General features: G+C 40.5%; 1 long non-coding RNA gene across 1 annotated transcript; it reads left to right on the forward strand.

Moving 5' to 3' along the window:
* The first annotated feature begins 297 nt into the window (after positions 1-297).
* LOC140252257 (uncharacterized) lies at positions 298-9,516 on the forward strand. Its single transcript, XR_011903595.1, has 3 exons — positions 298-405; positions 3,417-3,537; positions 9,111-9,516. It is a non-coding gene; the product is annotated as an uncharacterized lncRNA (long non-coding RNA).
* Positions 9,517-13,146: the final 3,630 nt, after the last annotated feature.

Raw genomic sequence — 13,146 nt, forward strand, 5'->3', positions numbered from 1 at the left:
ACAAACACAGAATGAAAAAATCCACCCAGCATCCTGCATCTCTACTGTAAATGCTGCTTCTTACTGTTGTATTTTTTTTGGATAAGTTGAATCAGTGGTTCACCTGGAGGTGGTATGCATTTCCCTTTGTTCTGTACTAGTAAAAATGAGAATTTTTACTATCATTTGAGCACTTGCTTGTTTGCAATTACATGGTGTATGGGAACTGTTAAGTGAGGGCCTGAACCAGTGATTGAGCACTTGGTGATGGGGCATAGCCAGCCCTGGGAGCACAGGTGGAAGCAATTCACCTGTGTGATTGGAAGTCCCTAATCTCAGTTAAGGGCTGGCTGCCACATGGGGAGGTTCTCTACTTAGAGATCATTTCTTTGGGAGTGTTTGGTGAGTCCTCACCCTTGGAAAAGGGTAAGTAATTCCTTCTTCATTACCAGGATGTGACCTCTATCTTTCGTGGGTTGTCCTAAATTTATTTAAAGCAGTTATGTCTACTGTCACCTTTCTCTACATGTGGCATGTGTCATGCATTTTTCTTGGGTAAAAAATGCTACCTCTGGTGGTGTTGGTGCACCAATACCTGTCTTAAAATCATAGAATCCTTAAGAATTGAAAAGACTCCTAAAACTATCTAATCTAACCATCAACCCACCATGCATGCCTTCTCGGTGCCCCATCTAGCCCTACCTGAACCTTTTTGAGGCTGACCTCTCCAAAACAGCGCAGAAGTGACACAGAGCTGAGTACTGACCTTCAGTAATTTTCTTCTTGGTACACCATCAAGTAGGTCAGAACTTATAGAGGCTGCAGGTTTCTGCAGATGGTTGGTAAGGCTGAGTGCAGTGACTTCTCTGGCTCCTGGGGATGTTGAGATGAGATGGCCCTGTGTCTCAACCTGTTGCGGACTCAGCCATTCATACATAGGTAGCTGTAAAGCCCTTTAGTAAAAGGGAGTTTTAAGCAGAATTGACAAATGGATGCCGTTTTGGATATGCTTCTATTGTTAGCATGTTTGATTAAATAATTAATGTTGAACATCAGGAATAAATAAAGAAAAAAATATCTTTGCTTTTCACTTGTGAAACAATGAATTTTCACTTGAAGTCCTCAGTAGATCTGGTTCTATTGGCTGTACTCCCGGTTCTCTGTGCAAGGCTTTTGCACTCAAAAATGGAAATGGCAGTGTGCCATATACCACATATAAAAATTGCTGTGATATAAAAGCAAGAGAAAAAGTACTTTGCAGTGCTTTCACTTATCATTCAGTGCCAGCTGGCCATGTGGGACTGGAAGGGCTACCGGTTATGTTTTTATATTAATTTCTCTATGTATTTGGTTTTGGTTGCTGAGTAATAAATCCTGGCTCTATCTTCCCTGCCACCTTTTATACCAGGGTTTTGAGCAATTTCAATTTTACCTATGGATGAGAAGAGTTTCAATCAGTTAAAACTGTGGGTGTTGTGTTGTTATTGACTGTGTTGGTGCACACACAGGTGTTAATGCCAGCAAACGTTGCTTGCAGTCTGTACCTCATTCCATTGATTGTAATCAGAATGAACAGACAGCCTCACTCCATGTGGAAACGCAGACCCCAACCTCCAAAAAGGGTTCTTTGTTGTGTTTTTTTTTTAGTAGATCATTCTTTCAAACAGATGCCAAAATGCTTTCCTCACGTTCACAGACTCTGCATGTGTCATCTTTCTGCCTTAGTTTTTCGTGCTGTTGTAGCTGTGGGCTTTTACAGTAACTGGGATTCTCTTGTGCTAACTTAATAAATACCAATAAGGGTTGTTTCTTCTATGGATGCTCACCAAAAAACCCAATACAGAAGAGGAGTGATTTTGAACTATCTGCCTTTCCATTTTTTTATTATTATTATTTTTTTAAACAATCTGTCTTTAACTACTGCTTTTTCCTTTTAACGTGTTTTTGCATAGTTACTGGCTGTCTTTAACTCTCTCATGCCCTCCATTTTTTTTTTTTGCCCCATTTCTGTAGTTATTGTATCTCTTGTGTTACTCCTCCTCTCTCACAAGTTGAAAATACTCTGACATGTTTCTTACGATGTGCTGTCAGAGGAGAGAAATTTTATTTTATGAGGCTCGGGTTTACCTAAAAGATGACAAATGGCTGCCTGAGGACTTGGAGCATTGCTACTGAGCTCACTGGAAGGCTCTTATGACTTGCAGTGGGGTATAAAGGCATTCATGGGCTTTGAGACCTTATGTAGGAAGAAGTATGTGGGATCACAAAACTGCTGACAGCTGCAGTTCACAAAATCTGTCTCTAACTTAAGTGGTTTCAGAAGAGCAATGAGGGTTAACGGCAGCAAGAGTTCGTGACTGTGGTCTGTATAGCTGCCATCAAAAGATAGACATGCTTGTAGTTGTACTGTATTAACGTAGGTGCCATGCACTGATTGCGTAGGGTTAGCCAAGGAGTTCAGAACTCCATCTTTCCTGAGCTATATGAGGAATTGGATTTTTCTGGCACCCCAGTATGGAAGAATGCGCTTGTTGGAGGGCAATGTGGAGGAAACCATGTGTGGTAGGGACTGCGTGCATCTCATTGGCCACTGTGTATGAGTACAGACAAATGTGGTATGAACCTTTTCTACATGAAGCCACTGGGCTGCCAGGCTTTGCATTTACAGTACACTGTGGCTGTAGCTAGACTACAAATATTTTCTGACTTTGCTCTGTGCCACCATGGAGTATTTTAAATATATATATATTTTTCTGGGCACCATGAGTTGATGGTGGGCTTCTACCCCAAGGCTGTTACACTGTCACAGCTATTCTGAAATACTTGAGGAAAAATGGGAAGCTGACATCGTCTTCCTCTCTCCCTGAGACTGGAAGTCAAATTATACAGTACTAAGCTTGAAATAGGAAAAAAAATGAAAACCAAACAAGAATAAACCCCACTTTTGTTCTGTGCTGTCAGAATCAGGAAAGTTCTAAAGAAAGTACATAATAAGTGATGTAGAATATAAATATGACTTGATAATGACAAGTCAATTCTTTGTCTTCCTGAAAGATGCCAATAATTTGGAATCTGATGTTGGAACTGCCATATCTTCAGTCTGTTCCGCCTTATTCTTCTGACTTGAGTAGTGTTTTCCCTTGCTGAGACTTGAGCAATATGGGGAGAAAGACTTGCTCTTAAAGGCCAGTTAAAATAGACTGTGTAATAAATCACAGAATTGTAGGGGTTGCTTCTGTACTTACCTGTCTGATAGACTTAGGTCTGAAAATAGTTTGAAAATAGAGGAATTAAGCAGCTACTTAAAACATATAGATGTGCATGCATATGATAAAATATATACAGTGTTTGCTGTATAGATGAGTTCTAGAAAAATAAATTGTTTCTCTGTTTTCTGGGAAAACATGAATAAATGATTATTTCTTCTCTTTGTTTAGATCTAATTGTCTTTTCACATAGAGACATAGCTGTATAAAGGTTCAGTGACTGAACCTGACTGTGTTGTCATAATTCTGCAAAGATGCAAAGATGGACCAGCTCTGACAGACCAGTCCTCTGGTAAGTAATTACTGGAGGGGAAAAAAAAAACAAAACAAATGGGAAAAAAAACAAGCACTGCTGAATAGAAATTCCATCTCTAGTTGGTGTAGGGAGTAACTTTCTTTTAGGCACTGAGATTTCAGTCTTGCTAGATATTGTACTTCTGGGACCTAGGAAGAGCTGAAGAATTGCACAGGGTTCTTGTTTATGAGAAATCTCTCCAGTAACTGGGTTGACAAGTCTGAAATAGCACTCATTTAACTGGTCATGTCAAAGCAGAGCTTTTCTGATAAACTTCTAAAATGCTCTTAAGGAATGCAGACCACGCTGTTAATACTTTTAAATGCATAATACTTAAAGGAGATATTACAAGCAGTATTTGTCTTCTGTTGATAGTAAATTAATTGTTGAAGTGAAAGCTTCTTCTACTTGTTGCTTGTTGTGTTGTCCAAGGATCTGACTGTTGTTTTATGTTTGGAAAGTCTTGGGCCATCCTCTTAGCTTCTCTAAGGCAAACTGCTTGAGTGCTGCTTACTGTGAGTGGACTGAAGGAAGAAGTCCTATGGCAGAGCTGTTCTGTTATTCCCTATTTGCAGTAAACATTGTACTTAGGTCTTGTTCCTTCTTCATGATATTTGCAAAACAAACTCATTTGCAGTAATTCTTCCGAAAGAAGTAAACCTCAATTAGAAAAAAACCCTAAAGTAACTAAACGAAGGAAGTGAGCAAAAAGCAGAAGAGAGAAAAAAGTGAGCTGTAACTGACTGCTGAGAGCTGAAAACATTCACAACGTACATCTCTCCCTGAACACAACTATGTTTGCTTTGTTTATAAAGGCAGTTGAAGAGAGAAAGATCTGAAGATGAGTGCCTGCCACATCAGTAGCCCTGTGGTTAGAGTGCTGCTGAGTTCCCTTGGGTGCCCACAAAGACTTCATCCTGCTTGGGCAGTTTGAAGAACAAAATGCAGAATCTTGTTGTTTCCCCTTTTAAGTAATTACACGGATGAATTACTTTTCTTGGTTTTGTTTCCAACTTTGGATTTTCCATTCACTTACACACAGTGCAGCTCTACCTCTATCCCTGTCTGGAAAAGTGATTGTACTACGAGTGCTGCCTCTTATTCTAGCTGTGCTACAAAAATTAACAGTGATCCTTCTTTCACCATTCAAAGTACAGCTGTGGACACCCAAGGTGATCAGAGGAGAGGCATGGAGTCAATTTTCTAGGCAGAGTAAGGAATTCAGATGTATTGTTACAATGACTATTTGCTTAATGGTAGATAGCTGGTTCCTGTCCTCCCTGCCTGCTTTTGCATAGGCTTTGCTGAACACAGTTTTCTCTCCAAAATTGTAAGGGAAGCATTAGTGCACAGCTTTGAGATTTGGGTTCCATTCAGGGAGCCACAGGCCTGAAAGGCAGATACATACATTTAGGAGGATGTTTTTCACACAGAGGATGGTGAAACATTGGGACAGGTTGCCCACGGAAGTTGTGGATGCCCCATCCCTGGAGGCATTCAAGGCCAGGCTGGATGTGGCTCTGGGCAGCCTGGTCTGGTGGCTGGCAATCCTGCACATAGCAGGGGGGTTGGAATTAGATGATCATTGTGGTCCTTTTCTACCCAGGCCGTTCTATGATTCTATGATCTATGTGTAGTTCCCAGATATCGAGGTTAGTACTGAACCCAAAAGTATCCAAAGACAGACAATAAAGACTGTGCTCAGTGAAGTGATCTGGGCCAACTTCTAAGTGGCTATTTCAGGGAGTTTTTCCGTAGGGTGCAGTAGTCCTCGGTGAAAGTTTCATCGCACAGCATTTTGTCCATCTGTTCTGTGATTTTTGTGATAGGAAAGAAGCTAAAATTAGCTTGGAATTTGTTCCTATTCCTGCTGCTGGTCTGAAACTGTCTAAGGAGGAAAGAGGAAAAACTCTATGGCATCTCTAGAAATCCCATGGACTGGCATGTCTTTTCCCAGTTAACTCAAGAAGTGTTGTATTTTATTTTTTTTCTTTCATGTCTTCTTTAACAACTATTTTGGTGTCAATTCAAAACAAAATCTTTACTGTAAGTGTCTGCTGGGTAACAGCACAAACTGAGGGAGATGCTTGTATCTGGCAGCAATTTCCATTTGTTGCTATGGGTAGTAAAGCCAGGTCTTCCAGCTTGCTTTTTTTTATGACAAAACCATTAAGTCTCTCTGTTTCAGGAGTGTTCTGCGTTAATGAGAGCATCTCAACATAAAGCCATGTGACTGTACTGGTTAGGCGATTGTTTGAGTTCTGTTAGTTCAAACACATGGACTAAAGATATTTCTGTTCTCCAGGGAAAATACATACTTTGAGCTGCACAAAACCACAGCAGCACTGAACTTTTTATTGCAAAAATTCATGTTATACCTATAAAAAGATTAAAAACAGAGCAATGCTTTTTCCTTTGGTCTAGTTGGTAAGTATTCTTACAAGTGAAAGTCTTCAAATTGTTACTTATTTGGGGGAACTTGTCTTTAAAAAATAAAATAATCTAATTTTTTGTGTAAAAATGATTTATTAAATTAGTGTGTGCTGTCATTGTCCAGTTTAGATAACTTTTCTGCTGTCATTTTTGCCTTCCCAAGAGGGTTTTTGATGAATTTCTCACAAATTTTATTCAATAGGTGCTTGAAGTACTTTGTTTTACTGCAGGAGGGAAAAAAAAGAGTTCTGTTTCTGTAAATCTTGCAATTAGAGAAGCAGAATGTTGTTTCCTTTATGTTAAGGTGATAACTTTTCAAAAGTTTTAATGTAAATGATTATATTACTGCTTAAATTAATATTCTCAATACACATTGTCTTTCAACCCAGAGCATCTTAACAAAATGTGTGGGCCAACCATAACTGGTTGGATACTTGAACACCATGGTGAGATATCTTTGTATGGTGTATTGCATGCAAAGGAAAGAGCTCCAGAAATGTATTCCTCTTGGCACTGTTATCTGTTGATAGTATTTCTGTTCTACATTAATAGATGATAATTTCTATATTAAACTGTTTTGAGCTATGTAGAATGTCAAGAAGTGTACTTACAGTAACAATACTGTTATTGTATTATACGCAAAGGTAATAGTAAATGATATTGACTTGTTATTTGTGAAGAGCAGAGGACCTTACTTTTGTCCTTAGGCTCCTCAGATGCAGTGATAACAATATGATAGAATAGTATAGAACCATATTAAAGCATCAGTGTGATGTTTGAGTTTGAAACGTATGGATTAGGGCACTCAGAACTTTGTTTTGGGAGGCAAAGTACCAGGAGGAAAGAATCCATGCCAAGACATCCCCTAGAAATGTTGATGGAAAGGAAGAAATATTGTTTTCTTCAATGACAGAGCTCTGTGTTTTAATGTTGCCTTATCTGTATGATAGCAATGAGAAGTAAATTGGAGCATATCCTACATTGCAGCCTGACTGGAAATGAATTGGCACCTGGTTGGTGTAGAGCTGATATCAGAGCTCACTGAGGACTCAATTCACTTGAATAAACATAGGCATCAGTGCATTGTGAAACACCAAAGCGTGGTTTTTATAGAAAATGTGGCATGATACTGCAGCCTCTCTCCAGCAAAACAGACTAGTTGTAAAAAGTTTGAAATTGGCCTCTACAACTGTTTTCAGCCAACATAGGCAGTTCTCTCAGCTTCTATTTCTATTCAGGTAGGTTATGGTCTTGATTTTCCCATCTGCACAAATAGCGCAAGATAAAAATGATGCCTGCCATGGACTTCTGGCAAAACTTGCAGAGCTTGTAGCTGTTCTTGTTTTCTGACTTTGTCTAGATTCATACTCCAAATGCTGGATGTGGGTTTGGCCTAATTTCCTTGACTGAGAGTGTCAAGAGCAGATAGATTGTTCCACTGTAAGTACTTAGACACTGTGATCGGTCTTTTTTCTTTCTTTTTTTTCTTATCCCAACTGAGATAAACAGATTGGGATCCTTATGTTTTCTCTATCTTAGGCAGAATTTTCATTTCATGAGCATCCTTTTTTTTTTTTTTTTCATACTGTTTCTATGGCATCCTTTGCAATATGGAAGAATGAAATGAAACACAAAGACAAATATGCTGAGGCGATGAAGAGCGGGGTGAGTCTGAAGCACAAATAGCATCACAATTAGTAGAATCAGAATGCCCAGAGAACAGAGGCTCTATTGTATCACAGCTATTATTTCAATTCTGAAATGAAAAGATGCTGGCTTGAAATTAGACTAATTTCACAGTATGCACCTTTGGGGATTTATGGACCCATCTAGCTTGACGAGTTTGCTCATCATCCTCACATAGCTGTTATTTCATTCCAGATCAATAAGATATGGTGCTTGAAAATGTTGGTCTGCCAAATGTATATAATAGAAGCAGCTGAGAGTGTGTTGTGGAATTAACAAGGCTGAGGCTCTTGTCCTGAATCTGTTGCTTGTCTCAGCAAGCTCCATCAGAGAGTGGCATTAAATTACAGTTGTGTCTGTTTTGCCTTGCAATGCATCTGGATAGAGACCTTGAGTTTTCTTTGGAGCTGTGCAAGAAAGAGGAAAATATGATTTTCCAGTTGCTGCTTCTGTCTCTCCAATTCTTTGCTGGGCAGTATGGTATAAAATTGGAGAGCCTAAGTGACTGCTGCTGGGACAAGGCAGCCAAAGGTCCCTTTGATCGTGGTGACTGGGAAAGGAAGGCTCCATCCCAAGATCTCATGCAATGCATGCTCTCCGGCCCTCACCCAGCATTTCAGTGCTCTGCAACCATTACTTTGGCATTGTGCCCACAAAGTGGCTATGGTGAAGAGGATTCTTACTACTTTGACAGCATGCATCCCTTATATGGTGTGCTGGGTGTCTGAGATCTTGCTGTGGATGAAATTTCTAAGGCTCAAATGAGAATATGTATGTTATATTTCATTTTGACTTGCTGACAATTCTAGATTCCTTCTAGAATCCTGCTGGCTTCTGCCTTTGCATCTCTCTGGTTAAAGTGAAGTCTTCTTGGCCTATTGACTTGGTCAGGGGTAGGACAGACTAAAATGTAAAGGAATGCTTGTTCACTATCGTTCTGCTGACAGATTGGAAGAACCACACTTTTCAAACTGTTCAGATATACATACTGTTTAAATTAAGGAATTACTCCCATTGGGAGAATGAGAGAGCTATGGAAATGAATTGCAAGGACTGATTGTACTAAATTAAATGAATCGTGTGCTGTCAGTCCTGACATGGTATCATCTCAGTTTTAGTTGGAGTGCTTTGGCTTCCTCATGGGAGCAGAGGCTTGCTTGTGAGCAAGACACATGAAACTGTGGATCTCTACAAGCAAAACATGTTCTAGTAAGTGTGAGAAATGTCTATGAGTTGCCTGAGCTGTCACTCAAGAAGCAACTTGAATAAAAGAAACATCTTCCAGGCAAATAATTTTCCAACAAAGGTGCTTTTAAGAAAAGACAGTGCACGGGAGGACTTAAACGTTTTCAAGGAACAGATTTCAGTAGAAAAGAAGGCTGAGCTGTCAATAGGACACTCAGATCAATGCAGCTTACCAAATCTGGATGTTTATTTTCTCATTTTCATAGGTCAGAGCAACTTTGAAGAAAGCCCAGAGAACTTTTTGGCTCAAGATTCACAAATCTTCTCAAATCCTGACTTCTGGAACATGTTACATAGCTGGGGATTTTACTGTCCATCGCAGTTAAGGCAGAAAACTATATTCTTTCAAATTGTATATTTGGAGCACAACTTACTAAAATAATAAATATTTATACGACAAATAATACCTTCAGGCAGGCTGGTGCCATCTGTCTGAGTTGGATTTAATCTTAAGGTAGAGGCGTGGTGAGCTGCCATGTAGAAACGTTCACAGAAGTTATCGGTGAGTGTGTCATGGTTTTCGGGTGAAGTTATGTGTGGCAGATGGTGACAGTGTATTCATGTAGTGTATGGAGCTGGTGCTCGCATGGGGAAAGGAGTGAATTTGTTTGTTTGTTTTCTTCATGGAACAAGTTTAACTTCTGCTTAGTGCTCCACTGTGCTGGAATCGCTTACAACTGAATCCTTGGTATGTCTTATGTAGCTCTGCAGGGTATACCAAGCATTAAACAGTGGTCTTCAGAAGAGCCACTGTATGTAGGAAATGGCAATTTTAAAAACTAAATGATATGTGAGACACCTTTATTGTTTCATCATATAATCATTTGCATTGGAAGGGATCCTTAAGGGCCACCTAGTCCAACTCCCCTGCAATGAACAGTGACACCTACAGCTACAGATCAAGGTGATCAGAGACCTGTCCAGCCTGATGATGAATGTCTGAAGGGATGGGGCTTTCACTGCCTCTCTGAGAACCCTGTGCCTAACCAAGAGATAAAATGTCTTCTTTATATCCACTCTAAATCCCCTCTATTCTAGGATATGCTTTATGTCACTGGGATACTAAAAACATCCACAATAAGTCTAAAACTATATCTGTTCTTTTTGGTGCGTGTTCCCCTGCTAGAATTTTAGAGGTCATACAGTCCTTGGCAGTGGACTGAATAATGAAGGTGAGTGTTCGTCTCAAAAACAGCAGTGCTATTGTATGATGAAGTACTTTTCTTGGTATCTATGTAGATAAATCACTGCTGAAATAATTTTCACTAAAAATGCAGCAATTGAATTTACAAATAGCATTGTCATACCCTTTAAGAAGCTCCTGTTTTTCCAGTGCATGTATGCTCTAAGTTATTCATTGCTCTTTCCTTTTGTTGTATGCAGCACTTAACAGTACAATTTCTTCGTCTGTTTCACTGCCCAGTAATGTATGCCTGCACCCCTCTAGTGGTATTTGTTGGCTTCAGGACAGGACTTTTTTTCCTAATTGCAGTGAATATGAACACATTAGAATCCTTCTCATTTATGTATTTGTTTGCATATTTCTCCCGTGTTAAGTACTGTCTTCTTGCTGCTTAATGTAAGATGTAGTATAGACTTATGCAACATATGATACTGATTTACATAGATAGTAAGGAGCACTTTTGACTCTTTTGACTTGTACAGTGTTTTCAGTTCTTTCCTTTATCACACAGAAGCCATTTATCAATTTGTAAAGTAATAATTCTCTTAACGTGGCCTAGTCTATCAGACATATTCCTGCCTGTCCCATTACTCTCTTAGCTCCTTGTGTAATAGTCATGAGGAAAAGGCAATAGCTTTTAAAGGCATTTTGATGATGATAAGCACAAAATCAAAGATGATTCTTTCTTTTGGCTGAGGTTAAGTCTGGACCAGCCTTCATTAGTAATTATTCTACAGAATGAGATAAAATAAAGTCTTGCATTTTACTAAAGCTGGCTGGGAAGTTCCATGCAATGGAGAGTCAAGCTGCAGACAGCTCACAGGTGCACACAAAAAAAGGTTGATATCTTGAATCTGACAGCTTTGGAACACCACCCCCTCTTTACAACCTAGTGAATGAAGCCATGGTGAATTTCCAGTGACTTTCATGTGTATGAGAACCAGAATGTCAGCTTAGTGGAGTTATTTTTTTATGTTGAGTTCTCTCCATTTGTTGTGTTTTTTGTTTGTTTTTCCCTTAAACACAGGTTTGAATGGAAGCAATTGCTGTTCTCCCCACCTCTGTGCTCTCAATCTCTCCACTGATAACGGACCACAGAGGTACTGTATAGTGTCCATCTCTTGGGTTACGCATTCAGTGTACTTAGTTGTGAATTCATTTGAAGTAAAACAAGAGGAAGTTCTGTATTACAAAAGGCTGAGTCTCCTGAGCTTTTTAAATCAGTAAAAAAGCTATAGGAACTTCACTGAAACTCATTTAATCAGCTCACAGTGATCTCTGTAGCTTTCTTCCTTCTCTAAACAATCACTTCACTCAAGTTTGTATTATCATTAATCCTTACCTTCTACTCTAACTTCTTCCTGAGAATCTTAGAATTGTGAAAGTTGGAAAAGACCACTAAGATCGTCCAACCACTCAACACATCCCCACTGTGCCCAATAACCATGTCCTCAGTGCCACAACTCTGTGGTTCTTAAACACTTCCAGAGATGGCCTTTCTCTGGGTAGCTTGTTCTAATGCCTCACCTTTTCATGGTCTCAGCAAAGCTGGTGACTTGACTTAACCCATAGTTATGTTAAACACATGGAAGTGTTCGTTGATTGCATTGTATGTCATTGTATAGCTTGCTGAAGGCACTTTAACCTGTCTGAAGGCCTATCCTGCTTACCTGGACGTGAACACAATATGTCTGTTATGGTTCTAGGTCATGCAGGACAGTGTTTGACTCTGGCTATGATAAAACCTGAGGAGCATTTGAACTGCTGGCAGGAAGGCTGCAGTGGGTTTCTTGGAGCTGTACTTGTCCCATGTGATTAATACACTGAATGAAATTTTGTTTCTAAGAAGATGAGTATTCCAACAGGATAGAATTTCCCCATTTCTCCCAAGGGTATCTAATGGAGGTCTATGAAGGTAATGAAAGGTCTGGAGTGTAAGACGTGTGACCGAGGGCCCTGGGTTGTCTCAGCCTGGAGCAGAGGAGCTGAGGGAAGGCCTTGTGGCAGCCTACAACTCCTTACAGAGAGCAGAGGGACAGCACTGAGCTCTGCTTTCCAGTGGCAGCAACGGAACTGGATGGAACAGTGTGGAGCTGTGTTGGGAATGGTCAGATTGAGGGTTAGGAACAGGTACTCTGCCAGAGGATTGTGGGCACAGAACAGACTCCCTGGGGTAGTGGTCCCAGCCCCAGGCTGATGGAGTTCAAGGAGCTTCTGGACAACGCTCCCAGACACAGGGTCTTATTTTGGGTGGTTCTTTATGGAGCTAAGATTTGGACTTGGTGTTCCTTATGGGTCCCTTCCAACTTGGGCATTCTGTGATAATGTTGCTGACTTGCTCTTATCCCATTCTAAATTTTGTGCAAGCTTGGTCCAGCGCAGTAAGCGTTACTGGTTGTACTTCATTTGCTGTTAAATGTCAAAAGAGTGATCTCCTGCAGTTTGATGTGCACAGAGGAAATCTACTGTTCTTAGCTGTTAACCTGAGGAGGTCAGTAGTCAGACTTCACCAGTCCTTCTGATATCTCAAAGCGTGGTGTTAATATGAGTCATGGGGCCCACAAGGAGTGATGTGTTGTAGGTCTGGAGATGTGGAGCGTGCCAGTAGGAAGGGGCAGATCTGTGGCTGTTCTTTGGGTTTCTGAGGGATTCTGTTTTTAGAAGCTGCATTGCTACCTGCGTCTGGCAATAGCAGTATGGATGGCTGCATTGGTGGCTGTGAATATTTGTTGTGATTTCTTTCCCTTGTAGAGCACAGAACATAAATTAATTTCAGATATTCTGGTTTGGTTTTTTTTGGAGTGTGATGGACATCTATGGGCATACCCCTGTGTGTACAGCAGCTGATGCAAACAACAAAGCACATCTGCACTGAGCAATACTGCTATTTCTGCTCCTTTCTACACTGACCGGTGCTGCAGCCTCCCCCTGCAGTCCACACTGTCCCGGTTCCCCACGAGGTACTGGAGCTGTGTCTGCAGATCCCATTTCTCCCTGCTCCCCCTCTTCCCCCCCCTGCAGACCTCTGCGCTTTGACGTCATGTGCGCTCCTGCCCGTT

The sequence above is a fragment of the Excalfactoria chinensis genome, chromosome 4, assembly GCF_039878825.1.
Source record: "Excalfactoria chinensis isolate bCotChi1 chromosome 4, bCotChi1.hap2, whole genome shotgun sequence".
NCBI lineage: Eukaryota > Metazoa > Chordata > Aves > Galliformes > Phasianidae > Excalfactoria > Excalfactoria chinensis.